The sequence below is a fragment of the Canis aureus genome, chromosome 20 (genome assembly GCF_053574225.1).
Source record: "Canis aureus isolate CA01 chromosome 20, VMU_Caureus_v.1.0, whole genome shotgun sequence".
Taxonomy (NCBI): Eukaryota; Metazoa; Chordata; class Mammalia; order Carnivora; family Canidae; genus Canis; species Canis aureus.
Window position 1 is genome coordinate 7224979 of NC_135630.1, and position 25334 is coordinate 7250312.

Consider the following 25334-nt stretch of genomic DNA (forward strand, 5'->3'; position numbering starts at 1 on the left):
CAGCACTACAACGGAAACGAAGGACAGCCAGGTCAGGGAGGGCTTTCCCGGGGGAAGTAATATTTAAAACTGAAAAGGAGAGGATGAAAGTGAAGTTCTGCAAGTAAATGTGCTTGTTTTATAAGAAAGGAAATTAAGGCACTACTGCGAGGTTCAATGGCTTGGTGGTAATAAGAGTGACAGCAAGTCAAGGCAGCGCCTAGGTGGCGGGGAGAGTCAAAAGCAGGGACATTAGTTCTGATTTTAAAGATGGGATAGATTGCATTCTATTTGAAAGCTAATGGGAGAGAATCAGTCCCTGTTTGCCTGGAAGGGAGTGGGTTCCAGAGCTCCCAAGAGGGATGGGCCTGAGCACTGTGCCGTCAGAGAAATGTCAGTGGCTCAATGCACGGGCAGAAAAGTGGATTTTAATCTATATTCTAGGGCGGGTTGGCTAACTTTTAAATCGCCCTCATCAGAAATTCACACTCCAGATGTTGTTGCTTTCAACATATTGTTCTCAAAATCCTCATCAGAGGGTTTTTTAATTAGCCTGAAATATGTGATAGGCGTTAACTTGAAATAGCTTTCATTGGTGCAATGAATAGTGCTCAAGACATGTTTTTTGTTGGAAAGACCATCCAGGCCCCACCATATTTGTCTGCCTCAGGTTTAAGAATCTGGAAAGTCCAGCTTCATTGTATCTCTGTAATACGCTTCCTACCTACGTTAGAGTCCATGTTGTAGTGCATTATCTTCGTCTTTAAGACTGAATAACATCTCTATACATTTTGCTTATTCATTCATTGATGGACATTTAGGTTGCCTCCATATTTCAGCTATTATGAATAATTCTACCATGAACACGGGGGTGTAGAAATATTTCTTTGAGACCCTGGTCTCAATTCTTTTGGATAATATCCAGAAGTGAAGTTGCTGGGTCACATGGCAATTCTACTTTTTACATTTCTGAGGAGCATACGTAGTGGCTACATCATCTCACATTCCCTCCAACAGCGCACAAGATTTTTCCAGATCCTTACCAATACCTGTTATTTTCTGTTTTGTTTTTGTTGGTGGTGGTTGTTGTTGTTTTGATAGTAGCTGTCCTAACGGGTGTGAGATGATTCTCATTGTAGTTTTGGTTTGTATTTCCTTAATGATTAATGATGTTGAGCATCTTTTCATGTGCTCATTGGCATATTGTCCCCTTTGGAGAAATATCTATTCAAGTCTTTCACTTATTTTTTTAATTGAGTTGTTTTTCTTGCTGTTGTTGAGTTTTAGGTGTTCTCTATATATTCTAGATACTAATCCATTATCAGACATATAATTGCAAATGTTTCCTTCTATCTTGTGAATTGCCTTTTTACTCAGTTGGTATGTTGGTATTGCCTTCGATGCACATTTTTTTTTTTTTACTTCATGAAGTCCAGGTTGCCTATTTTTTCTTTTGTTACCTATGCCTTTGGTGTCACGTGGAAGAAATCACTGACAAATGCAGTGTCATGAAGACTTCACCCTTTGTTTTCTTCTAAGAGTTTTACAGTTTTTATCTCTTACACCTAGGGATTTGATCCATTTAGGGTTCATTTTTGTATGTGGTGTTAGTCAAGGGCCCCAACTTCATTCTTTCACATATGGATATCCAGTTTTCCCAGCACCACTTGGTGAAGAGACTATTCTTTCCCCATTAAATGGTCTTGGCATCTTTATCAAAAATTATTTAATTGTATATGTGAGTGCTGATTTCTGGGCTCTTCAATCCATTCCATTGGTCTATATGCTTATCTTTATGCCAGTACACTTTTTTTTTAAAGATTTTATTTGTTTATTCCTGAGAGACACTCAGAGGGAGGCAGAGACACAGGCAGAGGGAGAAGCAGGCTCCCTTTGCAGAGCCCAATGTGGGACTTGATCCAGGGACCCTGGAGTCATGCCAGGAGCCAAAGGCAGACACTCAACCCCTGAGCCACCCAGATGCCCCAGTACCACACTGTTTTGATTACTGTAGCTTTATGGTGACTTTTGAAATCAAGTGTGAGTTTTCCAGTTTTGTTGTTCTTCAAGATTGCTTTGGCTATTCAGTCTCTTGAAATTCTGTATGAATTTTAGGATAACTTTTTCTATTTCTGCAAAAGCATCATGGGGATTTTATTTTTTTTATTTATTTTTAAAGATTTTATTTATTTATTAATGACAGACAGAGAGAGAGAGGCAGAGACAAAGGCAGAGGGAGAAGCAGGCTCCCTGTAGGGAGCCTGATGTGGGGCTCGATCCCAGTTCCCCAGGGTCATGCCCCAGCCAAGGCAAATGCTCAACCACTGAGCCACCAGGTGTCTCTATTACTTCCTTTCTTGTAATAACTTTGGGTTTAGTTTGTTTTTGTTCTTCTAGTTCCTTAAGTAAAGTTAGGTTGTTGATTTGAAATCTTTGTTTTTTAACGGATTATAGCTACAAGTTTTTAGCACCATTTTCACTGTGTCCTATAAGTTTTGGTACGCTGTGTTTTCATCTTTGTCTTTAACTATTTTCTAGTTTCTCTTGTAGCTTCTTCCTCTTACACATTGGTTATTTCAAGAATCTATTGTTTTATTTCCACAAATTTCTGGATTTTCTCACTTTAATTGTGACTGATTTTTAATTTTTATCCTGTTGTGGTCAGAGAAGATATTTTGCATGATATCTATCTTTTAAATCTATTGAGACTTCCTTTGTAGCCTAACATATGGTCTATCCTGGAAAATGTTCCATGTGCACTTGGGAAGAATGTGTGTGCTGCTGTTGTTGTGTATTATGTTATATATATTATGTATATGTTATATATATATATATATATATATATATATATATATAATCTCTAGTTGTTTTATTGTGTTGTATAAGTCAATTTTCCTTATTTATCTTCACTGGTTCTATACATTATTGAGAATGAGATATCAAAATATCCGAACATTATTGTAGAACTGTCCTTTTCTCCCTTCAATTCTGTCAGTTTTGGCTTTATGTGTTTTGAATACCTGTCATTAGGTTTGTAAATGTTTATAATTGTTATATCTTCTTGTTACATTGAACATTTTATTAATATATTACATCCTTCTTTGTCTCTTATAACCTTTTTTTGATTTAAAGTCTATTTTGTCTGATATTAGTACAGCCACTCCTACTCTCTTTGGATTACTATTTGCAAGGGATATCTTTTTCCATCTTTTAACTTTCAACCCATCTGTGTCTTTGGATCTAAAGTGAGCTCTTGTAAACATCATATAGTTAGATTATGTGTTTTTATCCATCTCACAATCTCTGTCTTTTGAATGAAGAGTTTAACCCATTTAAGGTAATTAATAATAAGGCATTTACTTCTGTCATTTGTTATTTGCTTTCGATTTGAAACGTTGAAATTCCTTTCTTATTTTCTATTGCGTATATTCTATAGCTATTTTCTTTGTGGTTACCATGGGGATTACATTTAACATCCTAAAGTTGTAACACTCTAATTTGAATTTATATCAGTTTAACTTCATTAATATTGAAAAAGCTCTCATCTATCACAGCTTTATCCCCACCCTGTTTGGTTGTTTGAAATCACAAAATTACATATTTATACACTGTGTGTCTCAAAACATAAATTAACAATTTTTTAAATACATTAGTCTCTTAAGTCATGTAGAAAACAAAATCTGGAGTTATAAACCAAAGTTACACTAGATTTTATATATATACTTTTAAATTAGTCTCTTTAATCAAGTAGGAAACAAAAAGTGGAGTTACACACCATTATTACAATAACATTAGCTTTTATAATTTCTCATATGTTTATTTGTACTGAAACCTTCATTTCTTCATATGGCTTCAAATTACTGTTTAATGTCTTCATTTCACTCTGCAGAATACTCTACTGCATTTCTTTCAGGGCAGATTTAATGACAACAAGTTCTCTCTGCTTTTGTTTATGTGGGAATATTTTATATTCTCCCTCACTTTTGAAGGACAATTTTGCTGGATATGGAATTCTTGATTTTGACATTTTTATTTTTATTACTTTGAATACATCAGTCCACTGACTTCTGGTATCCAAAGTTTTTGATGAGAAATCTACTGATAAATTTATTAAGGATCCTTTGTGTGTGATTAGTCATCTCTTTCTTGCTGCTTTCAAGATTTTCTCATTGTGTTTATGTTTCAAAAGTTTAAGTATTAAATCTCTTGGTATGGGTCTCTTTATCTTACTTGGAGTTGTCTGAGCCTGTTGGGTGTGTATATTCATCTCCTTGGGTAGTTTCCAGCCATTATTTCTTCATATATTTTTTTCTTTCCCTTTCTCTACCTCTTCTCCTTCTGTAATTCTCAGAATACCTATATTGATCTACTTGATAGTATCTCACAGGTCCCTTAGATTCTGTTTACTTTTCTTCATTTTTTTTTCTTTTTCTCAGACTTGATCACTTCCACTTTTCTATCTTCAAGTTCACTGATTTGTATTTCTGCTGGCTCAAATATGCGTTTGTAGCCTAATGAATTTTTCATTTCAGTTATTGTACATTTCAGCTCCAGAATTCTTTTTAGTTTTTTAAAATTTTTTCTCTTACTGATATTTTCATTTTGTTCATCCATAATTTTCTTGAATTTCTTCACAACTTCCTTCAGTTCTCTGAGTAATTTTAAAACAGTTGTTTTGGAGTTTTTCCTAGTAGATCTGTGATCAGGTCTTTTTCAGGGACAGTTTCTGTTGATATATAGTCTTTTCTTTGAATGAGCCATACTTTTTTTGATTCTTCATATGTTTTGTGACTTTTGAAAATTAGGCAATTGAATCTCACAATATGGTAACATGGAAATCAGATTCTCCCCTTTCTCCTTCCCCAGTATTTGCTATATGCTGTTATTTTTGTTTGTTTTTGATTGTTGTAGACTACTCCATGCTGAGGATCAGCCTGGTATAAATTTAAGACCTCTTAGGTCTTTTCTGAAATTTTCCTGGGCTGCAGTCATTTCCTTATTTTCCCTTGCAGTTGTTTTCAAATGTTCTAATCTTTAACATATTGCTCCCAAAGGAGGAAAAGAGGAAAATGAAGAGGAACGAAAAGGACACTGGTTCTTTAAATTTCCTGGAGGTCATTTCAGTCAGAGAGGGAGGGGCTTGCAGCAATAGTAGGAAGTGCAGCAACCCAGGCAGCTCATCTCTTTCCATCTTTGTGATCAGAAGCAGCAATCAGGATTCATATCCCCGGTATTTGGAGAACAAGGTCTTTCCTGCCTATTTGCTATTTGATGCCTTTCCAAGTAAAGAAAAATGAAAAATCTTCACACACACACACACACACACCATAAATATGTGAATAACAGATGTGTTAATAAGATGGGAAAAATCCTTTCATAATGTATACATATATCAAATAATCACAATGAACACTTTAAATATCTTACGATTTTATTTGCCAATTTTACCTCAATAAAGCTGGAGAAAGAAACCTCCAAGGCTTGGGGGAGCTTCCCTGGTTGACAATACTCTGTGTGATTGTCATACATCATTGCTGGGAGAAGTAAGTATTGTTCACAAGACTCTACTGGGAGAGAACAACTGGAAGCTCATGCTTGGAACTCTCCTGGAACCTGCCCTTATGTGCCTCTTTCTTTTGCTAATTTTGCTATAATAAACTGTGGCTGTGAGCATAACAGCCTTTCTGACTTCTATGAGTCCTTCTAGCAAATCCTTGCACATAAGTGTGGTGTTGTGAAACCTCCAGAACTTTCAATACCCTTCTATGAATTTCATAGGTTAATGTTTTAAGGAATCCCAGAGGCTACCAGGAAGATCATAGACCTGCTGTTAGCCATTTCCTTCCTTGCAACATGCATTTCAGGGCTACAGCTCTGGGGCAAGTGTACAATGAGTAACTGCATTCAAGGCTGTGGTGACCTATTATGGATAAGACAGCTTTTAACTCAAGGAATTAATTAATTTATTTTAAAAATACATAGGAAAAAGACACACAAAGTGTAAAATGATAAGGACATTGAAATTCTTCCATTTCTCTTTATCTCGGTTTTCCTATCCACAAAATGAAGGGAAAAGTCACATTACATGCAAAATGAATACAAGTTTACAGACTTCTTTCAATAACTTAGAGAGGAAGAGAAAAAAAGAGAGAGAAACTTTTGTCATATTTCAGCAAAGAATCCTGCTCTTAAAAAAGTGTTTGCTATGCCATGAAGCAGACTATCTCATTCACTTGTAACTAGGTTTAAAGCCTGGAAGATTTTATTATTGTCTCTTCTTAGAGGAGTACATTATACTCCAATTACAAATAAAATATAATAAAATGTATAATTGATTTGTGTTTTATTTCCATGTGCTTAGAACTGCCATATTCCAAACTGGTCTCTCCTTATATGTTTGCTAATTTTCATGTTAATAACAAGATGTCTGTGGCATTTATTAGCCTATAAATTATAACCCTATTTAGAAGTCTCTGCCTCCAATTAGTTTTAAAGACAATTAAAGACCAATTTTTCATTGCTTTCTTTTCTACAAAACACTTTCCAATTTTAATTGTCTACTCTTCTGTTCAAATCAAATTTAATAACAGCAAAAGTTTATCTGTGACTCTTTGGTCTCATTTGATGTATTCTTTATGCACCTAAGAGGGGTAGTACAGACTCTGAAAATTCACATATTCTTATGGGTAAAGAGGAAAAAATTATGAAAGAAACCCTCTATTTATAGAACCTAGGAGGCAGTAGGTAAAATTCATATGAATTTAACAAGTTGACAAAAATAAAAGATGTCTATTTTTCCTTTTTATTTTAATGACAGAGTCTACAGTACTCACAATTACCATTTACTTTTTATGTTCGAAATCTATATTCACTAACAGCTAAAAATTAGAAATAAATATTAATGAATCACTTCTGTGACCTGTTAGCTCAGTTAGCTCAGCTGTTTCAACTTGCCAATGATGAAGCCAAGGTCATGGGAGTGATAGTAATAATTGGATCTAGAGTGTTAATGACTACAAAGGTCTTTTACAAGTATTAAATCATTTGGTCCTCACAATACCCATATGAGATCCTTAGAACAAACATGATTATTGCCACTTTATGAAAAAATAAAGAGATCCATGAAGGCTAAGCAACTTGTTTAAGGTCACATAATAAACAGGGTTAAAAACTCGACTTTTAAGTTTTCTGACGCTGGCATTCTTTCCACTCAAATTGGATGTGTTAACTGTTGCCTTGTAAATAATAAAATGACTATGACATTCCTTAGCCTGTTGATTTTACCTGCATTTAGAAGACTCTGATTTCTGGGTTGAGATCACAATTTCCCAACTTGTAAATCAATTAGAGGAAAAATCATAAGGAAAGGCAATAATTAGCAATAGCTTAAAACCTAAAGACAGGAATCAAATGTACATGCCAGACACTGATAGTTCCATGGACTTTGATGTTGCAGCAGTTGAATGGAGCAACATCATCAGTGGCCTGCTTGCAATTTACTCTCTGAACCAGAATGACACAACTGAAAATAAAAGAAGAGAAAGAGACGTTGACTCATTTTTACTGCTTGTTTTTATAGCAATAAATATCACATTAATCAGAAAACTGAGGGACACCTGGGTGGCTCAGTTGGATAAGTGTTGGAATCTTGATTTCTGCTCCAGTTGTGATCTCAGGGTGGTGAGATGGAGCTCTGCTTGGAGTTCTGCTTGGAGTTCGCCATAGTGGGGAACCTGCTGCTCTCCTTTTCCTTCTGCTCCTCCCCCCTGCTTGCACACACTCTCTTTCTTAAGTAGATAAATCAATCTTTAAAAAAAGGAAAGAAATAAAGAAAACTGAGGAACCCCTCCTCTACTGTCTTTTGAGACAGCTGAGATCTTGCACCTCCCTTCTCAATTCCTCTTATCCAGGATAATTCTGTCTGTTCAACAAGGCCAGGGGCAGACAGCAAGGGAAAGTGGCCCTTGTATCCCAGGAAGATGACCTTTTAGGTAAAGCCACATAAATAGTAGCAGAGACAAGAAGGGTGCTGGGAGTGGTGTTTGCAGGGGAGACCAATCTTTCATGGACTGCACCAGATTGAATAATGGAGGGCTGTTTTAGGATCTATGCTATCTCCCTTAGAGTAAAGAAATGGAGAAGTAAAAACAGTAAAAACAGAATTTTCCATTTCAGTGCCAGATGAATATTTCTGAGGTATCATAAATTGAGCTAAAGCTGTGTACAGCTGAGAGGATGGTTTTTACCAATACACAAGTGACAGTAAGGATGACCATGGACAATCCTTACCAGCAATGTACCTGCAAACCCAAGGCCTAAATATAGCTCACTTCATAGCAGAATGGAAAAAAAAACAAAAAAAAAACAGCAGAAAGTAAGATAAGAGCAGATGAGATCAAGAACACTTCGAAGAAATTTTAAAAATTGTAATAGCAGTATTAAAATTTTCATTGGAGTCATGTAGAACAGAAGTGAGGCTAAACAAACCAAACAAAAAACTTCAAAATGTCCCCCAGGGACAGGAGAAAGAAGGAGAAATCATAAAAATGATAAATGTGACAACATATGAGGACATATGAGGAACAGAGAGGAGAGATCCAATATCCTGATACAAAGATATTCTAAAAAGAAAAAAAAAGAAATAAAACAAGTAATAGAGAAATTATAATCCAAGATATGATAGAAGAATACTTTTCCAGGCAGGAAAGGCCAGAATCTGTTTGTTACACAAAAAATTAATAAAATATTTTTAATTACAAGTATAAGAGTATAATGCTCTCTTAAATTCCAGTAAAGAATAGAATGTCTATAGTGATCTGAGGTTTAAAAATGGAGAACACAGAATCCCAAATCAAATCAAATCAAATGTCATTCATGTCAGATAGTAACAAAAAACATCTTATACATGCAGAAACTCCAAAAAAATATAACACCCACTTTCCTCCCATGAATGAGAGAAATGAAACAAAACCTCAGAAATGTACTCCACCCACTTGGAAGTTTAATCATCAAGATCTCTAAAATGGAGAAGTACTTGACAATGAACTTAGCTACAAATATGCAAACATGTTTTAATGTGTCTTCTGAAAGTTCTCAAAATTAAAGTGAAAACTCAGAAAGATTCCTGTAGTTAAACCTTGATGTTGAAAATTCATAATCACGGTCTACAATCATAATCTCAGGAAAAAGTAACACAAGAATAGGAAGTGGGTGTGTAGTAAAGGAAGTGAATATTTGTTAAATTCCTGATTTTAAAATAATTACACGAACATTGTTTTACTTTTGATTTAATAATTAAATACAGGATCAAGTGCATTTTGTTTTTTTAAAAATATTTAAAATTATTATTTGTTATTAAATACAGGCTGTCATCTGAGTTTTTAATAGAAAACAAAAGAAAATTAAAGTTGAAGTGCCAGAATTTTCCTAGACTGTTGAATAAGAATAAAAATTTTAGTTTTTGTTTGCTTTTGTTTTGTTTTTAATTTTCAAACTGTGTTTCAGGGAGTACTTGGTGCTTTCTGGGCCACAGGTAGGGTTAGAAGAATGAGGCAAGAGAGCATGACTGGGAGGACCTACAGCTCAGTCTCCTGCTTCTAAATTATAATTCTGTTGAGCTGTCTTTGGCCAAATCAACAAAAAGGCCATTTGTTCACAGAGTGGACTTCATGCAGGTCGGGTCCTGTGTGACCTCAGAAGGGCCCTGTGCTTGGGGTTTATTGCTCTTTGGTCACCATCTTAAAATTTCCAATAATTTTATATTTGGATTTCCATGCTGTAAGTGAAGTCAATAGAACCATGGAGCATGGGTAAGGGGCTGAGAGCCATGGCTCTTGGGTGGTCCTGCTTATGTGCAGCCTTGATTCCCACCACTTGCCTTCCCTGGAGAGGGGCTCCACAGGCCATCCCTGCCCCACTGCACCCTGCCACCCCACTTCACCCACTCTTTTCTCTGCCCAGTAAGCACTACTACACTCACCCTCTTCTGCGGGCCTAAGTGTGGTGCCAGATGAGACAAGTACCTGAGACAACATCTCAGGGCAGACATGGCAGTGGCTGTCCCTGCCATGGGCCAGCAGTACATCCATACAGTCAATTGTCACTATGCAAAGATGGGCTTCTGAGCTTCTTACTCTACCTGAGAATGGGCTCATCCAGATATTGAGGTTTTTGTCTTTGGCCATCTCCAGCCCACTATGAATTGGGGTGGCAGGTCATGGGAAGGGGAGATTTATTTCTCTGACATGGTGCTGTGCAGCGATGGTTGAGGGAGGAAGGGAGGAAGCCCTGCTGCTAGTGGACTGTGCACTAGACAAATCAAGGGGCACCTGTGAGCCTCTAAACCCAATGAGTATCTCTATCCCGATGACTCAACATTAAATAGCAAATAATACACTATGAAAGGTGAAGAGAGACCTAGGAAGAAAGGGAAAAGCTTTATATTTTAATACCTTTTATGACATTTCTTTTTCCTGTCTTTTGAATGAGGAGCATGTCTTTTCATTTCACATTGGGTCCTTGCATATCACATAGCTGACTCTGTCAAGGTTTTCCTTTTCAGATATTTCTGTGAGTGCTTAGGCACTTACTGATTTCTCAGACAGTTCTGGTCATCCTGTAAGCTGGATTCAAAGCCATCCACTTGAACACTAATTGTGTAAGGAATTCACGACTGCCACCATCAGAGAATGATGGGACTAATGAGTCTGGAGCACCACCATTCACACGGAAAAGCAGCAGCAGCAGTAACAGGATTACAATAACTTCTTTGTTTCGGACATGGAAGATCAGGGAACTGGAGATTTCAGCAACCAGCACAGACTGGAGAGAGGAGAGAATTGGGACTTATGCAATGCTGAGTTCTACTTTTGATATGCTAAGATGTGTTTTACAATTTTTACTTGCAAGTTACAGAAATCTAACTCAAACCACTTCAAACAGAAACCCTGGCTTATATGAAAAGAAAAAGGGTAACTGAAAAATCCAAATGCATCATCAATGTCCTTTGCTTTGCATTTCACTATGGCTCTCTAATTGTAGGCCTATTCCTTTTAGATGTTGCCACATTGCAGCTATACAGATGATCTAGCTTTGGAGTCTATCATTACAGCTTGTGATCCAAGGATAAAGAGATTTTTTTCCCCCCTCCCAAAGTGAAACTGAAGAAAAAGACTGACTGGCTTGGTTAATATGCTCATGCTCTGACCAAACACTATTGTCAATTGGATGGATAATACGATTGCCCAGTTCTGGGCTGTATATCAGAGTACGACAATTCTGGAATTAGCATCCTTGGAACCACAAGGAGAGGCAGAGAGGTAGCCCTGCAGTGAAAGAGGCTACTAATAGCAGAAAAGGATGATTTTACAGACTAAGCACTAGGAGCTGACTAAAAATTATCTGTGAAACATCAAGACGGGAGTGGGTATATTTTTGAAAATCAGAAAACTGCCTTCTACTTCCTGGATCCATGTAGCAGATATAATAAGAAAACTGGGACCTCCAATATCTACTCATTTTTCTCTTTTTCTGACTTGTTGATGTGCTTCGAATTGGTATCTCTGTCAGCGCAGTCAAGGGAGCCATATTTGCTTGGAGGTTGAAAGTGAAGTATACACTATTTCAAGGTAAAGGTACCTTGAAATAGTGAAATAGTTGAAATGTTGCTTCAACGTAAGACATTTCTCAGATTAAAGCCTTCCATGCTACTTTCACTAGAGATTTTCACAAAGTTACAGGATAATTCCTGAACTATTGTCAACATGGTACTTTCTACTTTGGTTATTACCTTTGTAAGTTTTCTTTCTTGCAGGAAACCAGAAAAGAAAATAATCATAGTTGAGATTATTCAGGCAACAGGAACTTCTAACAGCATCTAGATATAGAATTCAGGAGAGAGGTGAGAGATGAAGTCTAGAATTATAATTTTGAGAGTAGACCGTTTGTAAGTGATGTCGGGAATCATGGGAGTGTCAAGGATTATTCTAGGAGGAAGAAATATGGAATGAGAAAGAAAGAGAGCAGCTAGGGACTTTTCCCTTCTTGTGAATGGTAATTAATGGTACAAAAATACTGTAAATACAACATCTGTGTGCTCCTTTCCTAGATGATAGACACCATTGAGCAAAAACGAAGATAAGTCCTCTCAGGCAAAGCCTGTATGTTAGCATGGTACATTGACTTAGTCTGCTTTTATTGGAAAATGAAGAAAAATCTATTCACCTGTGTCTCCAATGAAGGAAAGGATTTATTATTGATATTACCACTGAGCTTACCTCAAATAACCCAGGAGATTTTCAATTGGATATTATTAACTGTCCACAATCTCTGTCTTTAGAAAAGCAATTGCATGAGTTAAAAACAACAACAACAACAACAACAACAACAACAACAACACTCTCCTCTGGACTGGTCAATGATGTAATAGAAAAAGTTTGTCAGAAAATAATAGGAATCCTCTCTGTTTTTTTTTTTTTTTCTTCCTCAAAAACTCTATGAACTGATCCAGTTTGAAGAATCTGGAAAAGTAAGAAACATGAAGAATTATCACTTTTAAGTTGAAAGCAAGAGTATCATAAATATCTGCTGCTACAACTAATATTAAGGCACTTAATCTTTGTCAGGTATTCCCTGTCCTTTATACACATTACTTAGTTTATTCTTCATTATAACTTTAAAGAACACGTATTTTTTTTCCCTTTTACAGATAAAGATCTTAAAGCTAAATCATTAACCTGGGGGGGCAGTCCTGTCATCTCCCTAAAGGAGAGCCCCCTCCAAATCCCCTGATTAGAGCACCAGGCAGCCCCAGATCTGCCCAAAGGGGTCCAGGCACCTCAGTGTTAAGTTGTTAAGAGAATATATCTTAAAATTCTCGTCACAAAGGAAATAAGATTGTAAATGTGTGTGGTGATGGATGTTGACCAGTCACTATGGTGATCATTTCTCAATATACATATATATACAATCGTGGTTGTATACCTGAAACTAATATAATGTTCTATGTCAATTATTATCTCAATTTAAAAAAATACTAACTTGTTGCAAGATTATTTTTTTTTGAAAGGTGAAAATTTTTAAAAGACAAGGAAAAAGTAGCCCATCACTACTGTTCTCTGCCACCAAGAATACTGTTACTATTAGTTATGGATTCTCAAACTTCAACTGTGATTCAAGTCACAAAAGCATACAGTGGAAAAAACAAAGTTAAATTATGAACGTGAAGATCACATGATACATAAGTAGAAGAATCAGTATTTGAATTTGAGTGTGTCTGATGACAAAGTTCATGCTCTTCCAACAGTTCCTACTGTTTTCTGTGAGTAATAGAAAAGATGAGAGCAAATGATGTCACAAAAACCAAGGTATAAGGAGCTACCATGTTAGAAGTTGACACATGCAACATTTCAAGGAATCAGTGAACCAAGAACTGAAAAACAACCCTATGATTTGAAGACTAAGTAACTCTTGAATCATGGTGAATGAAGTTAATGTAGTTAAGCATTGAACACATTAAAAATACATAGAAATTATGGATAAAGGTAATCAAAAATACTTTTTTAAAGATTTATTTATTTATTTTGGAAAGAGAGAAAGAGAACACACATGTAGAGGGGAAGGGCAGAGGGAAAAGGAGATAGAAACTCAAGCAGACTCCCACTGAGCATGGGGCCAGACTCCAGGGGGTGAATCTCAGGACCCTGACACCACAACCTGAAATAAAACCAAGGCTCAGGCATTTAACAGATTATGCCATCCAGGTGATCCCCAAAAATATTTTTTAATTAAAAGATGAGCTCAAAAGAAGGAAAGGGAAAACATTCCAAAAATACCAAAAATAAGACTGAACTCAAATACTTAATAGGAAGTAGAAAGTAATATTGTGTTGGGAATTTGAGTGCTCAGACCTATGTTGACTCTGGGATTGGAGTCCTGGTTTTCAATACCCATGCAGGTCTTGAGACAGAGCCTCAGGCAGGTAAGGCCTCAAAGGCTGTCCTGTTTTGTGTTGTTTTTTTTCTTTAAAAAAAAAAAAAGTAAAAAAATTGTGTACAACTGGATGAGAAAGCAATAAGGAAATTTGCTGTTCCTAAATAGCAATGAAAGAAACACATAGTCGTCTAGAGACATCTGGACACATACTACCTGCAGGTTGAGAACTAATAAAAAAACATGATCCAGAAATATCAAAATATCTCAATAGGACACTTTTAAAACCCAGGGCACAAGGTATTCCCACAGTTAACCTCTGAAGAAGAGTTGACAATAAAAAATTGCATACCTTATAATGAAGCAAAAAATAAGAATGGAGAGTCTACAGATAATGAATGGAATTATCATTCTTTTTTAAAAAAGATTTATTTATTAGAGAGAGAGAGCTCGCATAAGCGTGGGGGAGGGGCAGAGGGAGAAGCAGGCTCTTTTACTGTGTAGGGAGCCCAATAAGGGGCTCAATCCCAAGACCCTGAGATCATGACCTGAACCAAAGGCAGACCTTAACTGACTGAGCCACCCAGGCTCCCCTGGAATTTAAACTCTATTAAGAAACAGAACAAATGAAGTAATTAGGAAGAGTTCACCAAACAAATATACTAAAAATGTGTAAGAGGTTAAGAGAAAGGAAAAGAAACTATTATGAGAGAAGAGGTGAATATGAAAGACTTAAAAATAGAGCCAAAAAAATTCTAAAAGGAAATATTTATAGTCATAAAATTTTTATACCAATGTTAATAGCTTTATCAAGGTATAATTCATATACCAGAAAATTAATCCATTGTAAGGACATAGCTCAATAATTTTTAGTAAATGTGTAGACTTGTACATCCATTACTGCAATCTTATTTTGGAACATGTCCATTGCCCCAAATAGTGATTAAATCTTAATATTAATGGGAAGTCAAATAAAACTACAAAAAAAAAAGCATAACCTATTTTAGAGATAGTAAGCAAATCAGTGGTTGCCTGTGGTCAAGGGATGGAGAGGATTGATGGAGATGAATATAAAGGACCTCTCTGGGGTAAGGCAATGTTCTGTATCTTGGTTGCAGTAGAAGTTACAGAGTACAAAAAATGGCCAAGATCATGGAAATATATACTGACATTTGTCTGTCTTAGTCCATTCTGGTTGCTGTAACAAAATACCACAGTTTGGGTGGCTTCTAAATAATAGAAACATTTCTCAGAATTCTGAAGTCCGGAATTCCAAGATCAGGTGCCAGCATGGTTGGGTGAGGGGCCCTTTCTGGCCTGCAGAATTCTTTCTGTGTCCTCACATGAAAGAAGGGGCAAGAGAACTCTCTGAAGTCTTCTTTATAAGGGGATAATCCCATCAGGAGGCTTGCACATTAATGATCTAGTCATCTCCTAGAGAGCTCACCTCCAAATACCCTCTCACTGGGGATTAGATTTCAACATACGGATTGGAGTGGGGGAACACAAACATTGAGTCTCTAGCAAGGATTTTCCAGATAGAAGAAAAAGACATGTCTTCAGCTTGAAGAAATGCAATAAGCACAAAAGGATAAACAGAAGCAAATCCACAATGGTGGCATGATGAAACCTCAGAACACCAAATATCAAGAATTAAAAGCAATTGAAGAAGAAAAATTACCTTGAAAACAGAAACAGTCTGATTGATAGCAAACTCCTTTCTAGCATCATTAGGAATCAGAAGAAATAATATCTTCAAAATACTAAAATAATTTCTGTCAACCTAGACTTCTACATTTAGCTAAGCCATCAGTCAGGAGTAAGGAATAGAAAACCATTTTTAGAGGAAAATAGAAAGCTTACTATTCATAACTAAAAAAAAAAATGTATTTCAGAAGTCAAAGCCTTTGTATAGTAAAAAGGAATTGAAGATCACTCTTCCTAGAGCCGATTCAATAGAGGGGTAATGGTACAACCTCATGGTAATGGCTCAAAAAGGAGTGGGAAGAAGGAATTCAGGAGAGTCCAGGAACATGAGGCTTGTGCCTTTTTCTTTTCTAGTTGTGGTACATCAGGTGAAAATGCTATTGAAGGAGAGTGGATTGTGGTTGCGGATCCAGCAGTAATGCTCAGCATAGTTGTGGCCTAACTAACACAGCAGGGAAAGCGTTACCGAAGAAATGCAGGTTGTCCAGCGGAGAATGGAAACCAAGCAGTTACTACCAAGGATCCATAACAAAGTATTTGGGCAGAAATATATTGCTTCTTTAATTCAACACAGAGTGAAGTTTTAGACAGATGTTAAATAGGTCTTGGGTCGCCATGCATCTTTCAATGTCACGTGTTAGAAGGTAGTTCCGATTGATTAACCATCATGGCGAGCAAGATTTTCAGTAGGTAGGAGGTTGGGGAAAAGGCTGTAGAAAGTTGTCATAAATATTGATTGGCTCGCATTACCACATGGGGTGTTTCTTTCCTATATATATATGGGCTTCTGCTCTGTTAGAGCAGACTTTTTGAGGGGTAGCCGTGAACACAGATCTGAAAACGAAATGTTTACTATCCAACATGAACAGACGTGTCCCCAGGATTTTGTATAACATCACCGAATGTGCAGTTTTCAAAGTCTACAACATTTCGGGCCTCCTCCATCTGTGAGCTGGACCATACTGGTGTCCTTATGGTAAAGAGGCTGATGTTTCAAGACAACGTGACATACCAACCGATTAAAAGGTCTCACCAGTTTCCCTAGTCCCCACTCCCCTTCCCAACCCTCTTCTTAAGATGGGAGTCCCTGGGTATGTGACTCTTCCAGGACACCTGAGGCGACTTTGCTCCCTTAGGGAGAAAGGGGCTGCCCTCACCTACAGCCTGGAGGTTCGGAATGAACTAATCTCAGCAAATGTAAGTACTCTCCTGCTTTCCATTACTCTCTGTCAGGCAGAAATTGTGGGTACATAGTGAAATCCAACTGTAATTCCATTTTGTTTGATTTGGCATAAAAAAAGTGAACATTTCTCCTTAACTTCTTTTCAGAGTGAGCATGTGGCTTTCCTCAACAAGAGGGCCACTGACCAAGGAATCAGCTCACTTTACATCAGTGGAAACAGGCCATCTTTAAAAAAAAAAAAAAAATTCAGTGGATTTAGTCCATTTTAAGAATACCTATCATAGGGCAGCCCGGGTGGCTCAGCGGTTTAGCGACACTTTCAGCCCAGGGCGTGATCCTGGAGACCCGGGATCGAGTCCCACATCGGGCTCCCTGCATAGAGCCTGCTTCTCCCTCTGCCTATCTCTGTGTGTGTGTGTGTGTGTGTGTCTTTCATGAATAAATAAAATAAATAAAATCTTAAAAAAAAAACACTGCATCATCAATGGTTAAAAAAAAGAATACCAATCATAATTTATCAATTTTCTATGATCCCATAAGAAGGAAAAACATGACACATGTGAGCAATGTTCAGTTACAGGGTGACTTCCCTGAGGCTCCCCACAAATGGCACAAGACAACAATCCAGAAGGATGAAGAACGGCCAAGCTCAACACTTAGTGATTCATTAGAACAACCAACTATTTGCTTCTTGGAATGATAGATGAATTATTAGGAGGTGTGATTTCTTTTTAGAGGGAGGTGGTTGCAAGGCTAGGACTTAATAACTAGGTATATGTGGTTATATTTAAGAATCAGTTGACCCAGGGGCTCCTAGATGGCACAGTTGGTTAAGAGTCTGACTCTTGATTTCGGCTCAGGTCATGATCTCAGGATCATGAGCACAATCCACTCTCCAAGTCAGACTCTGCGCTCAGTCTGGAGTGTGGCTGAGGTTCTCTCTCCTTCTTCCTCTGTCCCTCCCCGAGCTTGCACATGTGTGCACTCTCTGTCTCTCTCTCTCTTAAAGAAATAAATCTTTAAAAAAATAAGGATCAATTCATCTGAGCATTTGGATTCTAACAGTGAACAAATACTTGACTTTATACTAATCATATTTTACTTGGAAAACCTATCATTTGTCCACAATAGCCACACTGTGGAAGGAGCCTCGGTGTCCATCAAAAGATGAATGGATAAAGAAGCTGTGGTCTATGTATACACTGGAATGTTCCTCAGCCATTAGAAACGATGAATACCCACCATTTGCTTCGACGTGGAAGGACCTGGAGGGTATTATGCTGAGTGAAGTAAGTCAATCAGAGAAGGACATACATTATATGTTCTCATTCATTTGGGGAATATAAATAATAGTGAAAAGGAATAGAAGGGAAGGGAGAAGAAATGGGTGGAAATACCAGAAGGGGAGACAGAACATGAGAGACTCCTAACTCTGGGAAACGAACTAGGGGTGGTGGAAGGGAAGGAGGGTGGGGGGTGGAGGTGAATGGGTGACGGGCACTGAGGGGGGCACTTGACGGGATGAGCACTGGGTGTTATTCTGTATGTTGGCAAATTGAACATCAATAAATAATAAATTTATTATTAAAAAAAAAAGAAAACCTATCATTCATTTGAAGGTTTGTTCTATCTTGCCTGGCCATAATACACATGTAGGTACACTTAGATGTCAAGAAGAGATGGATCTGGGGCGAAAACACCAGTAAAGGAATAGAGGACATCGTTTAGGTATGAGGCAGGGTTGTGTGTCCATAGACTAAGTCCAGAGGCATGAGAACCAGGGATCAACTAGACTAAAAACTCAAGTCGGAATGTAAACCCCAGCAAAGACTAAGCCAAAAAGGTGGGACAGGGCAATGTAACGGTTACCATTTATCAAGGTCATTTTGAAGGTGAAGAAACAGGCTCAGACATGTGAAATGACTAGCCCTCGTTCTCACAGCCGTCAAGGGAGCAGAGCCAGAGTTCAACCCCTTAGGTCGGCCTGCCGTCACTCGGCTTTCTGCCCTCCCACCCTGCCTCCCTGCCTGGAGGGATGCCCACAGTCAGTGGCTCCAGGTGTCTAGGTAGGGAGGGGCCCTGGGGGCCCAGTGCCAGATAGGACTTTTCCTGTCCTCTTCCAGGCAGCATCAGGCTGTCCCAGATATTCTGGGAAAAGAAACCACGGCAATACGTGTACATATCCACGTCGAGGAAATTCAGCTTCCTTAATCAACTCAGCACGCACACAGCTGGAACTCAGCTCCTCACTCACAGAAAGTCAGATACGTGAGAATCAGTCGTGAGTGTTCTCAGAGTTCACCCCAAGACCTCTCTTTGATTACTCACAGTGTTCAGATAAACTCTTCAAGCCATTAATAGGTTTTATTCTTGTATTTCTGAATGTACTAAGTCAACTTGGGTTTACTGGGTGTTTTCATTATACAACTACTGTAAGTTTCCAGCAAGAGAGGCCCATTGACACTAATTTAAGACTTTTCTGTTCTTTTCCTTTGATTTTTTAGTGACTTCAATTTAAAAAAATGTGTTAGACCATCTATTCTCCTGGAAAATGTCATATTGCTCCCCAAACATTTGTTTTGGCTGAGATTCCTCTGTGTCTTAGAATTAGAAAGGAATTTAGAAGTCATCCAGCCCTGTCTGCACTTCACATGAAGAGCAGCGGAATACTAGAGCAGTTAAAGACTAACTAAAGTACTAAAGTACTAGAGCGGCCAAGACTGCACCGCAGCAGCTGGGATGAGCCCAGGTCTTGGGACTACGGCCCAGGGCTCCAACACATCATGCCCTTTATGCTGCCAGACATCAAGTGATAACATTCAAGAAGCTTCCAATCCAAAGGTAATGCACTTTAGAAATATGCTTTATTCATGCCCAGGCTACCTTTTTAAAAAATTATTATTAGGGGATAGACCTTAAAAATGATAATTCACAACCATGTTGTATAAAATAGACTCAATCTGATTCACTAGCCAAAACTCTCCACAGTCGGAATACCTGAGAAGTTCTGACCTATTTTGGCACAGGCCCTCTGCTGCCGCTGCGTTGAAGGAGTCGATACCATTCGCAGGAGGATGAAATGAATCTACTGAACACATGAGCCATTAAACTACACAAGGGGCATTAAAAACTCTTTCCTATTTACAACAATGCTGCAAAATGCCTATTCTGGAATCTCCATTTCACAGATAAGGAGTCTTTGATTCTATAACACGTGGAGTCACCAGAAGAGTTGAGGGAAAACAGGCTCCCTGGTGGAGTGAAAATCACTGGACGGGTGGTCAGGAGAAGTTCCCCTGAGGTCACTGAGTACGGGGCCCTTGGGTAAGTCACCTCTCCTCTCAGCCTTCCCTTCGTCAGCAGTTAAAGGAGGATGTTTTGCCTAAATAAATTGTTAATTCATTCCAAGGTGATGGACCCGATTCCAAGTCCCTCGAGGCCCACTGTCTAACCACACGATGCTGAATTTAGTCCATACAAAATGAGAAGAAGCCTCCTCTTGAACAAATCTGTACTGACCGCTGAAGGAAGCGATGTGCTTTGAAGGTGGACCAAAGGACGGAGAGGAGACAAACTGCGGGAGGAAGCTTTGCCATCGGCACGCTAGATCTGAGGGTTGTGTGGGAGACCAGTTACTGTTCCGAAGATTTAAGACAACATTGTCTGAATTTACACATTCACAGATATTATTAGAAGTCACAACTAGGCTGAGGGCAGCGATAGGCACAATATAACCTAACGTATGTTAGACCATTACTATGCTACTCTAGATATTTTTTCCCAAAATATTTGTTGAGTCTTTAAATCAGTTGTCTCTCCAAGTTTCTTAAAATGGAATCTCTGGAAATCCATCTTAATGACTAAACAAGCGTTGAGCATTAGCTGTTGCAACTGCATCTGGGAATAGTTCTCAAATGTTTAACTGGATGTCAAATGGGGTAAAGAAGCCATTCGGTCATTTAATGTGAAGAGCTACATTTTTCCTACCAGTTTTAATTGGATCAAGTCCCATTATCTCCCCTTTTCCCCAGACCCTCTCACTGCTGTGCTACTGTCAGGGGCTGTTGGCTGGATTTGATGGCATAAGTGACTACTATGGGAAATGAAGAAAGCCTAAGCCTAAAACAACTCACTTTTTCTTGTCTTTTTTTCTACTTTCAGTATCAACAGGAAATGAAGAAGTACAGATTTTTATAGCCATTTTATAGTCAACATTTCATTTATTTATGTTTTGTTTAAAGAAAATAGAACATAGACTCTGTGTGTGTGTTGCCCACTATCACAATTTTGTATTTCTTACCAAATCCTATTTCTTAGTGACATCATGTTAAAATCCAGGTAATAAGAACATTCCCAGAGTTTTTTTTTTAAGATTTTTATTAATTTATTCATGAGAGACAGAGAGAAAGAGGCAGAGACACAGGCAGAGAGAGGCAGGCTCCATGCAGGGAGCCTGATACGGGATTCAATCCTAGGACTCCAGGATCACACCCTGGGCTGAAGGCAGGCGGTTAACCACTGAGTCACCCAGGCGTCCCCATTCCCAGAGCTTAAATTCAGCAGATATTATAATGGCATGCAAATTAGGTTTCTAATAAATACTAATTTGAGTAAATACACAGTCTTAAAATATATTATACCTCATTTTCTCATTAACTTTTAAGAAATTTGAAATAAAAGGACAAAATTGGCATCTTTTAATTTAAAAATTTTCAAATCCTTTTTTCCCCTTTTTGTCCTATTCTCATTTGCTTATACAAATAGAAAAAGAATAACTGAGTAATTGGTCAAGAGGTCAAGAGTGAGGAACAGGAAGGAAACAGAAGCTGACGTGCCAAAGACGGGAGCGAGGATGACAGTTCATGAAAGAGGAACACTTAGAAGTCATTGGCCTCTGGGAGAACAAAGCAATAAAACTCAATGCCAATGAGCACGGGCCCATCAAGAGCTGCACAGCTTCCAAACTACCTAAATTTAGCTCCATCTCAACAATGTTTGGATAATCCCATTACAGCCATACACGGTCAGTTATTTTTCAAGTTTAAATGTTTCAAAAAGAAGTTATGATTTCCTAATGCAGATCATTTTAGCATCTTGATCAGCACGGGTTAGAAACTCAGGTCATATCTCTGCAGTGTAAATCATGGGCTGGAAAGGATTCATACTGAGGATTTTCATCAACTCAACAGCCAAATTAGACTGACTAAATAACCAATCAACTTGAACCCAAGCAAGCCTGTGAGAAAGGAAACAGGAGAGTGGGTATGACATCTGTTGGCCCTTCTTGCTGGACAGGAGCCCTTGAGATTGACTCAAAGTGAAGTGCGGTATTCATTTACTCCCGTCCCTTCTGAAATCTTCTACTGTATGGAAGAGAGCACGTAAAGACTGTGAAGGGAGTGAGGAGAAGAAAATAACAGTGTCAAGAGTTAATGGTATGCCAGGACACCTGCGTGGCTCAGTGGTTGAGCACCTGCCTTGGGCTCAGGGCATGACCCCGGCGTCCCGGGATAGAGTCCCACGTCGGGCTCCCTGCACGGAGCCTGCTTCTCCCTCTGCCTGTGTCTCTGCCTCTCTCTCTGTGTCTCTCATGAATAAATAAATAAAATCTTTAAAAAAAAAAAGAATTTACTGTATGTCAAGAGCTGTAATAACCTGAGAAAAATTCAAATGCTCTAACTTTATTAGTAACTCTAGCACAGATTTTACATGAAAATTCACATGCCCAACTATGTGATAAAGTTTCATTATCTGTAAACAGTTTACATTTCCCAGGTTCCCAGAAAAGGCGACTAATGAAATCTCTACAGACACCTGTTGGCTTTTCATAACAGATTTCTCTATTCCAAAGTTTCATCCAGTCCACATCGGAAGGGGCAACATAGATATTTCTGAGATGTTTTGCCTGTCATCCTTTTAAAGAAAAATTCTCTATATTTTTTTAAAAGATTTTATTTATTTATTTATTTATTTATTTATTTATTTATTTATTTAAGAGAGAATGAGCGAGAGAGAGCAGAGCACAAGCCAAGGGAGGGGCAGGGCCAGAGGGAGATGCAGACTCCCCGCTGAGCAGGGAGTCCAATGCAGGGCTCCATCCCAGGACCCTGGGATCATGACCTGAGCAGACATGATGCTTTACCCAACTGAGCCACCCAGGTGAATTCTCTGCATTTTAATGAAGCAGTCAAATTGTTCCTCAGTCAGTTACTCAACTCCATATTTCTGTGCAAACGCTTTAGCAATGTATAATACACACAAATCAATGTTATTTCTTTTTATCAGGAACATCCTCTTTCCTGGAAATGAAAGGAGATTGAGGTGAGCAGTGATTCATTACATCTTGTGATGAACATACTATGGATGGTTTGCAAAGTGGTTCTGAGACATTTTGATCGCTCGGTGTCCCAGGACGTATCATAGGCTATGGTTGGTTTTAGGAAAGGTGAGCCTCTGTGTTTCTTTAAAGTCTGTTTGAAATACATAGAGCAGAAAAACTCATAATCATTGTTGCAGATTATTAATAAAAATTCCTACCGATTTTAACTCCGATCTCATGCTTCCCTATCTCTTAGAGAAAATACTTCACGTGATATAATAATAGCAACAACAACCAGGTACTCTATTAACCACTTTGCGTTTATTTCTAATGTCATCCTTGGAAATAACCTGATTAGATAGGTGTGTCACCCCATTTGGCACACCTTGTTTTGTTCGCTGCTGTATCTCTAGTACTTTGTGCGCACCTGCCTGATATTGTTTGATACATATTTGTTTCGTGATCATATGAATGATTAGTCAGGAGTAGGAATTCAAGCTCAACTTTGCCTTTAGAGCCTGAGGCAAAACTGTCTCGAATTAGCGTGAACAAATAACAAGATGCCACAGCATGCCTATGTTAGCCATTCCAGAATTTTGCATATCAAACTCTGAGGAAGTGTTTTCTTTTTCCCAATTAAAATTTCTTGTACTACTGTAGAAGTGCCATTTCTTTTGTTCTGTTTATAGTAAAAATGCAGGCACCCAATCTGCTAGTTGCAGGCACCCGATCTGCTAATATTCTCTGGGTCATGCTATTTCTGAAGTGCCCAAACAGCTGTACTTAAACTGAAGTATTACAAATTGTCATTGCACTACAGGAATTTGCTTCCTAAAGTAATTTTATAGTGAGTAATGCCCTGCACCATAGAATCATATGGAGACTGTTTTAAAATTTCTAATGCCTAAATCATATCCCAGACCAATTAACTTGGAAGTCCCGGGGATGGGACCAAGGCATCAGTATATTTTTAAAGCTTCCCTGGTGATTACAATATGAGGTTAAATTGGAGAACTATTGTCTTAGAAAAGGAAACAATTCACTGTTAATGTCTCTTCTCAAATTAATGTTATCTTTCTCTCAGCCACCTATTTCTTCAAATAACTCCTAGTTTCCTTAACCTTTTCCCTCCAGTTGTAATATTTTTACTTTAATTATTTTACTAGCTCTTTTGAAGCTCTTTGCCAAATTCTCTATATGTAGAAATGAATTAAGAACAATACTATCAGGGTCAGATAGGTTCCATTATTACCCAAAACTTCTTTCTGATAGTTATAAAGCACTATATATAATAGCACTTATGAAATGGCTATGTTCTAAATTAAGTTATGCAAAGGGATTGAGTGATACAGATTTCCATGCAACCATCATTGAAGGTGGATCCTTTTCCTACTCTGAGACCATGACAATAACACTACCATCAGAGGGGCAAAACTCACTCATCACTTGGATTTCAAACATATATATTCAGTGTTAGCGTGAACAGTGGCTGTTTTAAAATTTCAATTCAATTAGCCAGCATATAGCACATCACTAGCTTCAGATGTAGAGTTCAATAATTCGTCAGTTTCATATAACACTCAACACTCATCACATCACGCAGTCAGCTCATCCTCCCATGCTCCTTCCCTCCAGCAACCCTCAGTTTGTTTCCTATAATTAAGAGTCTCTCATGGTTTGTCTCCCTCTTTGATGACTTTCCATTCAGTTTTCCCTTCGTTCCCCTATGATCCTCTGCACTGTTTCTTATATTCCACATACAAGTAAAATCGTATAATTGTCTTTCTCTGATTGACTTATTTCACTCAGCGTAATACCCTCCAGTTCCATCCACATGGATGTAAATGGTAAATAGTCATCCTTTCTGATAACTGAGTAATATTCCATTGTGTGTATAGACCACATCTTCTTTATCCATTCATCTGTTGATGGACATCTTGGCTCTTTCCAGTTTGGCTATTGTGGACATTGCTGCTATAAACATTGGGGTGCATGTGCCTCTTGGATCATTACATTTGATCCACTACTAGTATTGCAATTGCTGGGTTGTAGGGTAGCTCTATTTTTAACTTCTTGAGGAACCTCCCTGCTATTTTCCAGAGTGGTTGCACCAGCTTGCATTTCTATCAACAGTGTAAAAGGGTTCCCCTTTCTCTGTATCCTTGCCAACATTTATTGAACACTGGCTTTTGGTTCTAAAGAGCTATTTGCACATTT

General features: G+C 38.0%; 2 long non-coding RNA genes across 2 annotated transcripts; one reads left to right on the forward strand and one right to left on the reverse strand.

Moving 5' to 3' along the window:
* Window positions 1-5927: 5927 nt before the first annotated feature.
* Window positions 5928-15149, reverse strand: LOC144291423 (uncharacterized). The gene is made up of 5 exons (XR_013358678.1): window positions 14738-15149; window positions 12255-12497; window positions 11768-11854; window positions 10431-10800; window positions 5928-7501 (listed from the first exon to the last, which is right to left on the reverse strand). It is a non-coding gene; the product is annotated as an uncharacterized LOC144291423 (long non-coding RNA).
* Window positions 15150-15202: 53 nt separating this feature from the next.
* Window positions 15203-22376, forward strand: LOC144291424 (uncharacterized). The gene is made up of 5 exons (XR_013358679.1): window positions 15203-16812; window positions 17930-18087; window positions 19303-19639; window positions 19987-20122; window positions 20208-22376. It is a non-coding gene; the product is annotated as an uncharacterized LOC144291424 (long non-coding RNA).
* Window positions 22377-25334: the final 2958 nt, after the last annotated feature.